Source organism: Aethalodelphis obliquidens, unplaced genomic scaffold (assembly GCF_003676395.1).
Source record: "Aethalodelphis obliquidens isolate GAN/ISIS:26980383/991018 unplaced genomic scaffold, ASM367639v1 scaffold11, whole genome shotgun sequence".
Classification (NCBI taxonomy): domain Eukaryota; kingdom Metazoa; phylum Chordata; class Mammalia; order Artiodactyla; family Delphinidae; genus Aethalodelphis; species Aethalodelphis obliquidens.
In genome coordinates, this window is record NW_020837955.1 from 7,409,117 (window position 1) to 7,425,517 (window position 16,401).

The 16,401-nt window shown below is 40.5% G+C and overlaps 1 protein-coding gene across 8 annotated transcripts in view; it reads right to left on the reverse strand.

Moving 5' to 3' along the window:
• Nucleotides 1-16,401, reverse strand: part of SGMS1 (sphingomyelin synthase 1) — a 290,635-nt gene that overhangs the window by 161,622 nt on the left and 112,612 nt on the right. Inside the window, exon 1 of one of the 8 annotated variants that reach the window (XM_027111921.1) lies at nucleotides 16,113-16,146. The exons of the other annotated variants lie outside the window; for them this stretch is intronic. The gene's annotated coding sequence lies outside the window, so the exon portion shown is untranslated. Of the gene's footprint in view, nucleotides 1-16,112; nucleotides 16,147-16,401 lie in introns of those variants that run through there. 8 annotated transcript variants of the gene reach the window in all.

Consider the following 16,401-nt stretch of genomic DNA (forward strand, 5'->3'; position numbering starts at 1 on the left):
GTGTGTGTGTGTGTGTGTGTGTGTGTGTGTGTGTGTGTGTGTGTGTGTGTGTGTGTGTGTGTGTAAACTATAAGACAGGGATCTGGGTGAGACGCTCTCCCTCATCTGTGATTTTGTATTGAAATGATTTGCATTTACAATTATTCCAATTATTCTAACTATTCCAAATTATGAGCAAGAGTTAAGTTTGATTACTGTTGATTAAAAAATTGCCATGGGAGGCAATGCAGTATAAGGATGAGAGACAAGTTTGAAATTAAGAAATGTAAATATGACTCCTAACATTAGAAATATGTGGGGACATTTTTGGCTGGCACAGTCATTGAGGTCCCTAGTGGAATTTAGTAAGTGGGTTGTAGGGAAGCTAAAAGTCCTGAAATATGTGGGACAGGCCCACACATGAGGTCTTTTCTTAAATAACAACTGTGAGCAATAGGGAAGAATCTGGATTTCAGACCACATGGTTTCTCAGTAGCTGTGACCTTTAATGACCTGTGGTTAAGTCATTTAATTCTGATCCTCAAGTTCCCTGAAGGTAAAATGGGAATATTATTATCAGCCTCAAAGGGGTTTTTTGGAGAGTAATACATAAAACATCATGGTGTGGGCCTGGAGCGAACTGCCCACATACAAATCCCGGCTCTACTAACTGTGGGCCCTTGTGCTTCAGCTTAACCTCCTCACTTTCCTTACCCATAAAACTCAGGCGAAAGAAGTGCAGGGTTTTGATGAGTTGTGGCTCAGTGCATTTAGCTGTTGTTATTATTAGTGCAGGGCTAATTATTAACAGGTGCTCAGTGGGTACTCCGACTCCATGGCCACACAAGACCACATTACAGAACCTAGATACACACTTTCAAAAGCTTATTAACTACATCCATCTCAGATCACCACTGACAAGAACAATCAGTAAAAAGAAATAGGGGGCTTCCCTGGTGGCGCAGTGGTTGAGAGTCCGCCTGCCGATGTAGGCGACGCGGGTTTGGGCCCCGGTCTGGGAGGATCCCACATGCCGCGGAGCGGCTGGGCCCGTGAGCCATGGCTGCTGAGCCTGCGCATCCAGAGCCTGTGCTCCACAGCGGGAGAGGCCACAGCAGTGAGAGGCCCGCGTACCGCAAAAAAAAAAAAAAAAGAAGTAGGGCCTGTTCCTTAGTGATATTAACTGACATTTTAGCAAATTGACTTGCAAAACAAATCTATATTCTAGTGTGTGTGTGGTTTTTTTCTAAAGACATACTAATAACATTGACTAATGAGGCACGGCAGACCCAAAGGCATCCAGGTTCCACACGCCTGGTTAAATACTGAAAAATCTAAACATAAACATAAAATCTAAACATAAACAAAAACAAAAACCCAGTATCAGTTTCTTGAAACCCCTCTCACCCTGCTAATAAGATTTAACTTTGGAAAGATGGTGAAAAATAACAAACATCATTTGCAGAAATGCACTGACATTAATCAGAAGTTTAAACTCCCAGCCCACCCGATAGGTTAACATGTGTGAAGCTGGCAGAAAAACGCCTCATGAACTGGTGACACAAGTGCAGATGAGCTACAGAGCAGCGGCACAGTCCTTCGGATACAGTAAACTGCAGGTCCCTCGGAAGCTTAAGACGGTCCATTAACAGACACTCATACATTCCCCATATTCCAGCATCACGAGGTTTCTCATCAGGGAAGTGAATGGCCTCCACACTCACCATGCTTAGCTTGATGTTCTTAAAATTTAATGGGGGGCTGGGGGCTCAGAATCGAGACTGTATTCCATCTGTCAAGGGAGGGGCTTAATTAACGATTAAATTGTACCTGCCTGAAATAACATTTGGTTGAAATACCTTACTTTTAGAAGTAAATGTTTACATAGATGTGATGTATTTAAACAGCATCTTTTCACAACTGCTGGCAGGATAAAAACCACGTTAATCAAATGAAATTCTCAAAAATGACTGGTCTTTCACACAATAGATGTTCAAATTCTAGCTTTACTAAGCCCAAGAGTAAGCCTCCTAAGATTTCAAATCTAAATATACTTTGACAGAGAAGTTTATTTTATAGATATATCCACACGTGTGAAACAATGAAGGATACAGAAGGATATGCCTCTCAATATTGTTTATGAAAGCATTAAGGTCTAAATGGGGGCTGGTTAAATAAATTCTAGTCATTCCATTCATCGGAATTTTATAGCTATTAAAACAAACAGGATAGATTTATTTATATGTGCTGGTATGAAATCATCTCTAAGAAGTATTACACAGTGAAAAGAGCACAGCATGGACCAGTGTGCATATTGTATACAGAATATGTTTATATTTGCATAGCCCATATATGAAGAATACACAAGAAAACTGAAACTATCTCTGGGGAAGGCATGGGAGGACTAGAATGAAAGGAGGATTTCCTACATCCTTTTATGTTGTTTAGGGAATTTTTTAAAACCGTGGGCATGTATTTCATTTTTGTTTTTGTTTTTTTGGCTGTGCCACTCGGCTTGTGAGATCTGAGTTCCCAGACCAGGGATCGAACCCCAGCCTCGTGAGTGAAAGCACCGAGTCCTAACCACTGGACTGCCAGGGAATTCCCTGTATTTCATTTTTTAATTAAAAGAAGAAACTACATATTTAACTCTTTTTTTAAAGTAAAAGAGCAGATGCTCCCTACCTGTCAATTTTCCTTTAATCCTGAATCCAACACATTAAACAATAAGCATGACCAAGGCAGGCAGATTTTTAAAAACAAAGTGGAGAATTACAGTTCCTTGCTTCTCTACAAAACTGCTAACCACCTTTCCTTAATTTTAGTAGATGAGGCACACGTTTTCCACAGACCCCTGCAGGAAACAGGCCTACAAAACACTTGAAAAAGCTGTGTTTGTATTCTGGTATAAATAATTCTCTAATGGCTCTGAATTTCCTGCTGCCTCCCTTGTCAAACAGGTTGTAGTGCCAAGCACAGTATGTTCCATAAAGTAAACATCACAAAAAGCACTCTGCCGCTTGTGGGCTGCTCTTCATCCCCCAACCAAACGCCTAGGGGACCGACAGAACCTGCTCACGTCAACGAAGATCCACGTACAGCTCACTCAGACTCAGAACCACACTGTACACTCTGCCACCCCCCCACACACACACTACGCCCATCACCCCACCACTGCCACATCCAGAGAAGCAACCGGGCGTCTCGGAGCGCACAGCTCCAGCAAACGCCCCCAACCGGCCCATTCCTCCACAAAGCTCAGGCCAGCCCTGAGCTGATACTGGACAACAGCTATCATATGTATCCCGAGAAGAAACAGATGTAGCCAGGGATGCCCCGTGGCTCCTGAACCCCAGTTTAAAGGCAATCCACCGCCTCTGCACCTTCCTACACTACATTCCTGATGATCACATGGCTGTCGAAGAATGCAAACAGCTCCTCCCTACCAGCTCCCAGGCCTGCCCACCATCCTGGGTGCATTCCATACAAGCTGTGTGATCTTAACAAAAACTGATCAGCCTCTCTGTTCCTGGATTTCCTCATCTGCGAAATGGTACCAGTAATGTCACCGACCTACAGCTCATAGAGTGAGGATAAGACAAGCAGAGCTTTTGGCACACAGGTGGCCCTCCATGTGGCTACTATCATTACCATCATTATCATCATCTTTGGGTACAATCCTGCACAAGCCTCCTTTTTGGTCTCCCTAATTGCACTCTAGCTTCTATCCAGTAGTAAAAGAGGCCTTAAAATCAGGGAGGGGTCTAATAGTCCTGGTTACCTCCACACTCTTCTGCCCACTGAAAAGTGAGAACAGCCCCCCAGTGTTGCTGGAATGAAGCCGGGTGCAAAACTCTCAAGGCAGCCCTTTAACTAGGGGCACTCTGGCTCCACCCACACTTCTCTCCTCACAAACAGGGTAAAGGCCTCTGCCAGATGCTCCCAATACTTGGTTGAACTTTTCCCACTTATAAACAGGAAGATGCCAAATACGGACCATTCTGCACTAGACGGTGAGCTCCATTCACCACTACACTACTTGCGCGGTGACAACTCAAACAGCTGTCAACCAACAATAAAAGTCAGAACCCCTCTTTTCAAGCATTAAAATCCATACAACCAAAATAGTGTTAAAGCTGGAAGACAGGACAACCCAGCTTCATTGTTATATCACGTTAAACTTTTCCATATGGAGCTGAATGGAACCAGTGAGATTCTGTAAGATAAACCCAAAGGTAACTAGATAGTCAAATTCCACATCCTTCAGTTGATGCGCTCAGACCAGATGACTCATCCATCTACCATCTAACACTAGGCTTAACTGAAAAGCGTGACTCTCGGTTACACGGTTACAGGTTTCAATTTCGGAAGCATCTCGCTTACCTATTTGAATGCGAGCCCTTGGCTTTTCCTCTCAGGCTGAGAAAGCTGTTGCTAAAGCGCTCAGAGTGAAAGTCTGCTGATATCACCCTCCAAGGAATTCAATTTCTAAGAAAAGTCCACTCATTGTGCATTGGACAAGATGAAGAGAATGAAGACTCCAAGCAAGTTGGGGGTTAGGGAAATAAAACTCAAGGTCTCCATGACTTTCCACCACCCTCGCTTTTCCAGCGAATGCTGTTTGAGTGGGCTGGAATAACTTAACCTGAGAAATATGTGACTGAGATCAAAATCCCTTTTATCCTTCACAGGGAAGAGTTCACAGGCAGTCACTTCAATCCTTCCCCCCTGTTTAAGCTATTATTTTAAATTGTGATACAATACGCATAAAATTTACCATCGTAACCACGTCTAAGCATAGTTCAATGGCATTAAGAACGTTCACATTGTTGTGCAACCATCCCCACCATCCATCCCCACACTTTTTCATCAACCCAGACTGAAACTCTGTACCCATCACACAATAACTCTCCACTCCTTCCTCCCTCCAGTGCCTAGGAACCACCTTTCTAGTTGGTCTCTATAATTTTGACTACTCTAGGCATCTCATGTAAATGGAATCACACAGTGTTTGTCCTCTTTCGACTAGCTTATTTCACTTAGCGTAAAGTCCATTCATGTTGTTGCAGGTGTCAGGATTTCCTTCCTTTTTAAGGCTGAATAATATTCCACTGTCAGTATATCCCACATTTTGTCTATCCATTTACCCATCAATAGACATCTGGGTTGCTTCCACCTCTCAGCTACTGTGAATAATACTACTATGAACATGGGTGTGCAAATATCTCTTCAAGACTCTGCTTTCAATACTCTGGGGTATATATCCAGAGCTGAGATTTCTAGATTATATGCTAGTTCTATTTTATATTTTTTAAAGGAACTACCATACTGTTTTCCAAAGCAACTGCACCATTTTACATTCCTAGCAATGCACAAGGGTTCCAACTTCTCCACATCCTTGTCAACACTTATTAATTTCTGGGTGGGTTTTTTTTTTTTTTAGTAGCCGTCCTAATAGCAATCCTTTATTTAACTTTAAAACTGGTTAACTGAATTAAATCTTTGTCCCACCTATGCAGTTGGCTAAGAATGTTAGCAAATCTGATTCTCCTGAGTGTGTTGAATAGTCAGTCATCCACTGAGGAGGTAACTGTAAGAAAGCAGCTAAGATAAAAAGACTTTGGACACAAAACCACCTTGTATTAAAATCTGAAATTGCCACTGCTGAGGAACGGAAAGTACCTTCTCTAAACCTCAGTTTCCTCATTTGTGAAATGAAGTTGTGAATACTCATTTCTTAAAGTCATGGGAGAACCGAATCGCAAAATTGTATAAAGTACTTAGCATGTGCCTAGCACTTAATAAACACTAAAAGAATGACAGATGATGCTAAGGAGAAGGAAAGTTTTGTTATACTAGAATACTACTAATACTAGTAGTAATACTAATACTTAGCAATACTAAGAGGTAAGTCACAAAAAGATCTTTTATTTTGCTTTTTACATATGCATAGCCTTTCCTCATTTATTCAGATGTTGTTCTATACAATTTATACATATACTCCTCAAATCTCAAAGGTGTCACTGTAACCAAGATAGCATTTTCTTATACATAAATATATAAACATAAATATTCTTCTCCAGAGTAGGCAGGATATCAGAAACTAAGCAGTAGTAGCATTAGTCCAAAATTGCACCTTTTTTCAAAATTCAAAAATCAGTAACAACTTGTCATGTAGGTTAAATTATACTTCATCTAGTTATAGAAAAAAAGCAGAAGTACACTGTGAGACAAGGTTGTTTTTCTCTGTTCTCTCAATTAATTAAAGAGTTAATGCCAAATGGCTATCTTTTGAAGTATGGCTTAGACTAAATTCAAATACTATATTAAGAAAAACAAACTTTATCTGTTGAAGCATCTCTAGGTATTTTTTACTTTATCTGGCTTCTTGTTTAAATTCACGTAGACTGACAGACAAGACTTAGAAATCATACAACCCAAATTCCCACCAAATAACCACTATTAGTTAGTTATGTTTCTACCGACTTACCGATAAATTACATTAAAATACAAAACCCTTGAGAACCTGACGCAGTTGGAAAAGATGTATGCATACTTCAAACTTAAGCAAACCAAATAAATGGAAATGGATTTTAAAATAACAGTTAAAAGTGTGCAAATTTGTCATCAAAACACTTGAAGACCACTCAGGGCACGTAAGCACTTTACATTTAACCCCTTTAATATCTATAAAGGATTCTGATTTGGGTTCCATTAATATTATAATGCATTTTAAATTACTCCTTAAAATTTGAACACATTATTTATATACTCCATTGAGAAATATACACGTAAAATAACACTAGATGGTCTACTGTTACTCTAGATGGTTTTCATCTCTCTATCTTGGCTAATGTAAGCTCATGCTAACCTCTTTGTGCCACCCACCCAAAGCAGTGGTTAAAAACATTGGGATGCCCTGATAATAGCATTTATTTCTGTTTGTTCAGATTTAACCAGCAAATTCTGTGTCAACCGTTGTTACTTTACACCGCTTTAAAATTACTTTCTAATTTCAATAATTAATGCAAATGGGTATGTAATTTTCTTTGGTGGTTTAAGATTTAATGAGGCAGCAAGGAGACTGCACGATGCCCTAGGCGGGAAGAGTGTCGCTAGAAGCAGGAAGTGGTCAACTGTGGTGGACGCTGTTGACAGTCAGGATCTTGGTGCTCCAGCCAGGCGTCAGGGCTGTGCCACTGGGGTGGGAGAGCCAAGTTCAGGACACTGGTCCACAAGAGACCTCCCAGCTCCATGTAATATCAAATGGTGAAAATTTCCCAGAAATCTCAATCTCAACGCCAAGACCCAGCTCCACTCAACGACCAGCAAGCTACAGTGCTGGACACCCCATGCCAAACAACTGGCAAGACAGGAACACAACCCCATCCATTAGCACAGAAGCTGCCTAAAATCATAATAAGGCCACAGACACCCCAAAACACACCACCAAATAAGGACCTGCCCACCAGAAATACAAGATCCAGCTTCATTCACCAGAACACAGGCACTAGTCCCCTCCACCAGGAAGCCTACACAACCTACTGAACCAACCTTAGCCACGGAGGACAGACACCGAAAACAACGGGAACTACGAACCTGCAGCATGCGAAAAGGAGACCCCAAACACAGTAAGTTAAGCGTAATGAGAAGACAGAGAAACACAAAGCAGATGAAGGAGCAAGATAAAAACCCACTAGACCTAACAAATGAAGAGGAAATAGGCACTCTACCTGAAAAAGAATTCAGAATAATGATAGTAAAGATGATCCAAAATCATGGAAATAGAATGGAGAAAATACAAGAAAGGTTTAACAAGGACCTAGAAGAACTAAAGAGCAAACAGTGATGAACAACACAAAAATGACATTAAAAATTCTCTAGAAGGGAACAATGCAGAAGAACAGATAAGTAACCTGGAAGGTAAAATACTGGAAATAATTACTGCGGAACAGAATAAAGAAAAAAGAATGAAAAGAATTGAGGACAGTCTCAGAGACCTCTGGGACAACATTAAACGCACCAACATTTGAATTATAGGGGTCCCAGAAGAAGAAGACAAAAAGAAAGGGACTGAGAAAATATTTGAAGAGATTATAGTTGAAAACTTCCCTAATATGGGAAAGGAAATAGTTAATCAAGTCTAGGAAGCACAGAGAGCCCCATAGAGGATAAATCCAAGGAGAAACATGCCAAGACACATATTAATCAAACTATCAAAAAAGAAATACAAAGAACAAATATTTAAAATCAGCAAGGGAAAAACAACAAATAACACATAAGGGAATCCCCAAAAGGTTAAGAGCTGATCTTTCAGCATAAACTCTGCAAGCCAGAAGGGACAGGCAGGACATATTTAAAGTGATGAATGAGAAAAACCTACAACCAAGATTACTCTAACCAGCAAGGATCTCACAGATTTGACAGAGAAATTAAAACCTTTACAGACAAGCAAAAGCTAACAGAATTCAGCACCACCAAACCAGCTTTACACAAGTGCTAGAGGAACTTCTCTAGGCAGGAAACACAAGAGAAGGAAAAGACTTACAATAATAAACCCAAAACAATTAAGAAAATGGTAATAGGAACATACATATCGATAATTACCTTAAATGTAAATGGATTAAAGGCTCCAACCAAAAGACATAGACTGGCTGAAAGGATACAAAAGCAATACCCGTATATATGCTGTCTACAAGAGACCTACTGCAGACCTAGGGACACATACAGATTGAAATTGAGGGGATGGAAAAAGATATTCCATGCAAATGGAAATCAAAAGAAAGCTGGAGTAGCAATTCTCATATCAGACAAAATAGACTTTAAAACAAAAACTATTACAAGACACAAAGAAGGACACTACATAATGATCAAGGTATCAATCCAAGAAGAAGATATAACAATTGTAACTATTTATGCACCCAACATAAGAGCACCTCAATACATAAGGCAAATACTAACAGCCATAAAAGGGGAAATCAACAGTAACACAATCATAGCAGGGGACTTTAACACCCCACTTTCACCAATGGACAGATCATCCAAAATGAAAATAAATAAGGAAACACAAGTTTTAAATGATACATTAAACAAGATGGACTTAATTGATATTGACAGGACATTCCATCCAAAAACAACAGAATACACATTCTTCTCAAGTGCTCATGGAACATTCTCCAGGACAGATCATATCTTGGGTCACAAATCAAGCCTTGGTAAATTTAAGAAAATTGAAATCGTATCAAGTATCTTTTCCGACCACAACGCTATGAGACTAGATATCAATTAACAGGAAAAAATCTGTAGGAAATACAAACACATGGAGGCTAAACAACACACTACTTAATAAACAAGAGATCACTGAAGAAATCAAAGAGGAAATCAAAAAATACCTAGAAACAACTGACAATGAAGACACGATGACCCAAAACCTATGGGATGCAGCAAAAGCAGTTCTAAGAGGGAAGTTTATAGCAATACAATCCTACCTTAAGAAACAAGAAACATCTAAAATAAACAACCTAACCTTACATCTAAAGCAATTAGAGAAAGAAGAACAAAAAAACCCCAAAGTTAGCAGAAGGAAAGAAATCATAAAGATCAGATCAGAAATCAATGAAAAACAAATGAAGGAAATGATAGCAAAGATCAATAAAACTAAAAGCTGGTTCTTTGAGAAGATAAACAAAATTGATAAACCATTAGCCAGACTCATCAAGAAAAAAAGGGAGAAGACTCAAATCAATAGAATTAGAAATGAAAAAGCAGAAGTAACAACTGACACTGCAGAAATACAAAGGATCATGAGAGATTACTATAAGCAACTCTATGCCAATAAAATGGACAACCTGGACGAAATGGACAAATTCTTAGAAGAGCACAACCTTCCCAGACTGAACCAGGAAGAAATAGAAAATATGAACAGACCAATCACAAGCACTGAAATTGAAACTGTGATTAAAAATCTTCCAAACAAACAAAAGCCCAGGACCAGATGGCTTCACAGGTGAATTCTATCAAACATTTAGAGAAGAGCTAACACCTATCCTTCTCAAACTCTTCCAAAATATGGCAGAGGGAGGAACACTCCCAAAATCATTCTACAAGGCCACCATCACCCTTACACCAAAACCAGACAAAGATGACATAAAGAAAGAAAACTACAGGCCAAATTCACTGATGAACATAGATGCAAAAATCCTCAACAAAATACTAGAAAACAGAATCCAACAGCACATTAAAAGGATCATACATTATGATCAAGTGGGATTTATCCCAGGAATGCAAGGATTCTTCAATATACGCAAATCAATCAATGTGATACACCATATTAACAAACTGAAGGAGAAAAACCATATGATCATCTCAATAGATGAAGAGAAAGCTTTTGACAAAATTCAACACCCATTTATGATAAAAACCCTCCAGAAAGTAGGCATAGAGGGAACTTTCCCCAACATAATAAAGGCCATATATGACAAGCCAACATTGTCCTCAATGGTGAAAAACTGAAAGCATTTCCACTAAGATCAGGAACAAGACAAGGTTGCTCACTCTCACCACTATTATTCAACATAGTTTTGGAAGTTTTAGCCACAGCAACAAGAGAAGAAAAAGAAATAAAAGGCATCCAAATTGGAAAAGAAGAAGTACAGCTGTCACTGTTTGCAGATGACATGATACTATACATAGAGAATCCTAAAGGTGCTACCAGAAAACTACTAGAGCTAATCAATGAATTTGGTAAAGTAGCAGGATACAAAATTAATGCACAGAAATCTCTGGCATTCCTATACACTAATGATGAAAAATCTGAAAGTGAAATTAAGAAAACACTCCCATTTACCAATGTAACAAAAAGAATAAAATATCTAGGAATAAACCTACCTAAGGAGACAAAAGACCTGTATGCAGAAAACTATAAGACACTGATGAAAGAAATTAAAGATGATGCCAACAGATGGAGAGATTTACCATGTTCTTGGATTGGAAGAATCAACATTGTGAAAATGACTCTACTACCCAAAGCAATCTACAGATTCAATGCAATCCCTATCAAAATACCACTGGTGGTCTTCCCTGGTGGCACAGTGGTTGAGAGTCCACCTGCCGATGCAGGGGACACGGGTTCGTGCCCCGGTCTGGGAAGATCCGACATGCCATGGAGCAGCTGCGCCCATGAGCCATGGTCCCTGAGCCTGCACGTCCGGAGCCTGTGCTCCACAACGGGAGAGGCCACAACAGTGAGAGGCCCACATATTGCAAAAAATATATATATATACCACTGGCATTTTTCACAGAACTAGATCAAAAAATTTCACAATTTGTATGGAAACACAAAAGTCCTCGAATAGCCAAAGAATTCTTGAGAAAGAAAAAGAGAGCTGGAGGAATCAGGCTCCCTGACTTCAGACTATACCACAAAGCTACAGTAATCAAGACATTATGGTACTGGCACAGAAACAGAAATATAGATCAATGGAACAGGATAGAAAGCCTAGAGATAAACCCACAGACATATGATCACCTTATCTTTGATAAAGGAGGCAAGAATATACAGTGGAGAAAAGACAGTCTCTTCAATAAGTGGTGCTGGGAAAACTGGACAGCTACATGTAAAAGAATGAAATTAGAACACTACCTAAAACCATACACAAAAATAAACTCAAAATGGATTAAAGACCTAAATGTAAGGCCAGACACCATCAAACTCTTAGAGGAAAACATAGGCAGAACTCTCTATGACATAAATCACAGCAAGATCCTTTTTGACCCACCTCCTAGAGAAATGGAAATAAAAACAAAAATAAACAAATGGGACCTAATGAAACTTAAGAGCAGCCGCATAGCACAGGGAGATCAGCTCGGTGCTTTGTGACCACCTAGAAGGGTGGGAAAGACAGGGTAGGAGGGCAGGAGATGCAAGAGGGAAGAGATACGGGAACATATGTATATGTATAACTGATTCACTTTGTTATAAAGCAGAAACTAACACACCATTGTAAAGCAATTATACTCCAATAAAGATGAAAAAATAAAAAAAATTTTTAAAACTTAAAAAAAAAAGCTTTTGCCCAGCAAAGGAAACCATAAACAAGACGAAAAGACAACCCTCAGAATGGGAGAAAATATTTGCAAATGAAGCCACTGACAAAGGATTAATCTCCAAAACATACAAGCAGCTCATGCAGCTCAATATCAAAAAAACAAACAACCCAATCCAAAAATGGGCAGAAGACCTAAACAGACATTTCTCCAAAGAAGATACACAGATTGCCAACAAACACATGAAAGAATGCTCAACATCGTTAATCATTAGAGAAATGCAAATCAAAACTACAATGAGATATCATCTCACACTGGTCAGAATGGCCATCATCAAAAAATCTACAAACAATAAATGCTGGAGAGGGTGTGGAGAAAAGGGAACCCTCTTGCACTGTTGGTGGGAATGTAAATTGATACAGCCACTATGGAGAACAGTATGGAGGTTCCTTAAAAAGCTAAAAATAGAACTACCATACGACCCAGCAATCCCACTACCGGGCATATACCCTGAGAAAACCATAATTCGAAAAGAGTCATGTATCAAAATGTTCATTGCAGCTCTATTTACAATAGCCAGGACATGGAAGCAACCTACATGTCCATCAACAGATGAATGGATAAAGAAGATGTGGAACATATATACAATGGAATATTACTCAGCCATAAAAAGGAACGAAACTGAGTTATTTGTAGTGAGGTGGATGGACCTAGAGACTGTCATACAGAGTGAAGTACGTCAGAAAGAGAAAAACAAATACCATATGCTACCACATATATATGGAATCTAAAAAAAAGAAGAAAAAAATGGTCAGAAGAACCTAGGGACAAGACGGGAATAAAGATGCAGACCTAGGGCTTCCCTGGTGGCGCAGTGGTTGAGAGTCCGCCTGCCGACGCAGGGGACACGGGTTCGTGCCGTGGTCCGGGAAGATCCCACATGCCGCGGAGCGGCTGGGCCCGTGAGCCATGGCCGCTGAGCCTGCGCGTCCGGAGCGTGTGCTCCGCAACGAGAGTGGCCACAACAGTGAGAGGCCCGCGTACCGCAAAAAAAAAATAAAATAAATAAAAATTTAAAAAAAGATGCATACCTACTAGAGAACGGAATTGAGGATACAGGGAGGGGGAAGGGTAAGCTGGGACAAAGTGAGAGAGGGGCATCGACATATATACACTACCAAACGTACAATAGCTAGCTAGTGGGAAGCAGCCACATAGCACAGGGAGATCAGCTCGGTGCTTTGTGACCACCTAGAGGGGTGGGATAGGGAGGGTGGGAGGGAGGGAGATGCAAGAGGGAAGAGATATGGGGACATATGTATATATACAACTGATTCACTTTGTTATAAAGCAGAAACTAATACACCATTGTAAAGCAATTATACTCCAATAAAGATGTTAGAAAAATATAAAGATTAAATGAGGGATCTTAGCTAATTTTTCAAAGAACTCTTTAATCCTAGAAAGGTTCAGGGTCAACGAGTATCTATCGTCACTGGGTCTCAGTGATCCCTGGAACCAGGCAGAAGGAATTGGGCTTAAAAGCTACTGCCCTATAAAATAAATCCCTGCAATTAGCTTCACCACTCTAAATGACAGGAAGATCATACATTCTCCCCAAACTGTATGTTTTGAATACTTAGCTCTTCTCTCTATCTCCACCTCCCTCTGAGTATTCACCAAGAAGAAACTGACAAGTAAGAAGAAGAAGGTCAGTGCTAACAAATAGGTTACCCTGTCAGTTACTGTCTTTATTTCTTCCTCTTTCATTGGTTTTTGAATCCCAGCCCAAAAGGCAGCCACAGTTGACCGGTAGGTGTTCCTGTCACCTCTGCCTAAAATTCTCAGCACTGGGACTAAGTCTGCTGCTCAGATTCAAAGTTATGTAACAGCCAGAGAGTCTCTGAGCCTCAGAACTCCAACCTCTGAGAAGAAACATGGCCCCTCGGCTTCAGTAGCAGAGCCAGGTCTCCGGAATCCCACTCTAGGGTTCTTGCCCCTACAGATCTTTCTTCTGCCTCCCTGGGTCCTGAGGCATGGCTCAAGCCACCCAGAGATATAGCTTCTGAATCATGACAATTTATCCAGAGTTCAATTACACTGAAGCACTCTAGCTCACAATCTGTTTTCCCCGCCCCCTTTGCATATTTCACTTTCATCAAGTATCCTAATGTCTGTCCTTCATGGAAGTTTTCTTTTGCCCAGGACCCAGCATAGGATCACAAACTGCATTTAACTTGGGTCTCCTTTAAACTGAAACAGTTCTTCAGCTTCTTTGTCTTTCATGACATTGATTTTTCGAGGAATACATGCCAACTATTTTAGAGAATATCCTTCAATTTAGGTTTCTCTGGTGTTTATTCACAATTAGATTCGGATTCGGCCTTCTTGGCTGGGATATGACATCCAGAGGCATGTGACACTCACCAGCCCTCATTGGTGATGTTCATTTTGACCCCTTGTTTACGGTGTTGTCCAGTTTCCCCACTGATTTGTTACTATTTTTTCCTTTTGTAATCAATTATAAAATCTGTGAGGAGAACAATGACACACTTTGATTTCAGAAACTGACTCATGCATTTGATTGGTTAATAAATTATTTGCTGAGCACCTGTTACTTGCCAGGCATGGTGGTGGCACTGGAGATACTGCAGTGGGAAAAGTTATATCCCTTCCCTCGGGAAGTTTACATTCTAGTTAGAAAAGGCAGACGAAGGGCAAGTAAATAAAGCATACACTGTGTACTGTGGTGACAAGTGCTTCCAAGGAAATAAACCAGAGACAGGGAGGGAGGGCTGGGGGAGGAGCAATTGGAGCTGCTACTGCTGTCGTAGCCTTCAGCCCACAATCCAAAAGGGTATAGAGACCTTCTAAAGCAGAAATTGTGTTTTGTCCCTTCCTGCTTAAAATCCAAAGAGTAACATGCTCTCTGGACATCCAGGATCCTCATGGAGTAGCCCCCAGCCTCGCCACATTCATCTCTTGTCATCCACTCGTGATTTATGTGCTGGCGATAACACCTATGCTTCCTCTAATGTGCCCTGATGTGCCTCCCATTCCGGTGCCTCTCACCTCACGTGGAGGAACTCCTCTCCCTGTCCATTCACAGCACATCCCTGGGACCTTCCCTTCAATACTGAGGACTAGAGACGAGGAGGGAAACCTGTCCACAAACTACCATTCTGACCAAAATGAAATGATCTGAGAATTCAACTATTTACAATTATCTGTTTTAGACATCATTTTATACACAATTTTGTATTATACACAAAGGTACTTTGTTACATTTTTAACTTACTCTAGGCAGAGTACTTAATGAAACATGTTTGATTTTTCCCTCTTCTCTGGGTTAATTAAAGAAATTAATTGGCAGAGGTAATTCCATATGATTCACACACAGACTAAGAAAAATTAGCTAAGACAGCTTGTAAATAAACATCATGAACATGTGCACACCCACAAGCAAGTAAGGCAGAGTTCCACCTACATAAATGGACTGAGTCATGCTTCAATCCAATTCAACAGGTCGTCTCTAAGTCCTTATAAGGTGTTCTGTCATCTATTCCGTGCTGCAGGAGTTTCAAAAAAAAAAGGGTAGAATAGGAACCTCGGGTTCCTATGTTCCTAGGTTAGACAATGTGGAAAGACGTTAAACTACATGGTATCTTTAAAACCCTAGCGAAAAAAACCTTGGAACTATTTTTTAGATAATTATACATAGTTACATAAACAATTGCAATTTTAAGTATGGGTATTTAACAAAGTTAAAATTGCACCTCTTCCATCACTGTCCATTTTTGTTGTATGTATGTATACATGTATTTGCTGGAGGAAAGGAGGAGTTGGTTGGTTGGATGGCTTTTAGTTTGTTTAACCAGAGGTCTTGCTTTGTGGACCAAGATGGTGTCTTTACTACGTGCTGTATTTGCACTTTAGAAATGCCTGGCGTGGGCCTTGCCTCTTCCCTGTCAACAGGACCGGAGTGCCCAGCTGCCTGGCTGTCCTTCCACAAACTCCCTCCTCCCCAAGAGGCAGCTCACCTGACAAGGTATCAATCTGTGGCTATGACTGATCAGAACACCACTTACCTGGGTAATCATCTCTACTCCTTATAAAAAGAAGACTCTTAAATTTCCACCTCCAGCCTCTCCCCACACAAAGATGATTTTCAGATGACAAAAGAAAAAAAAAGCCAGAACAGCAAGAGAAGTTGGGAAAGAAAGATGCAGGCCCAGACTCATCCCATAGCTGAGCTCCTGAGGGAGTCGAGGGGAGTCCCCACTGAGGGCCTGCTTCCTCCTGCTTCCTGCTATCTGCCCACGTGACAGAAGAAGGCGGCAAACTCACCTGCACACAGACCCGCCTCCTGCCTTTAAT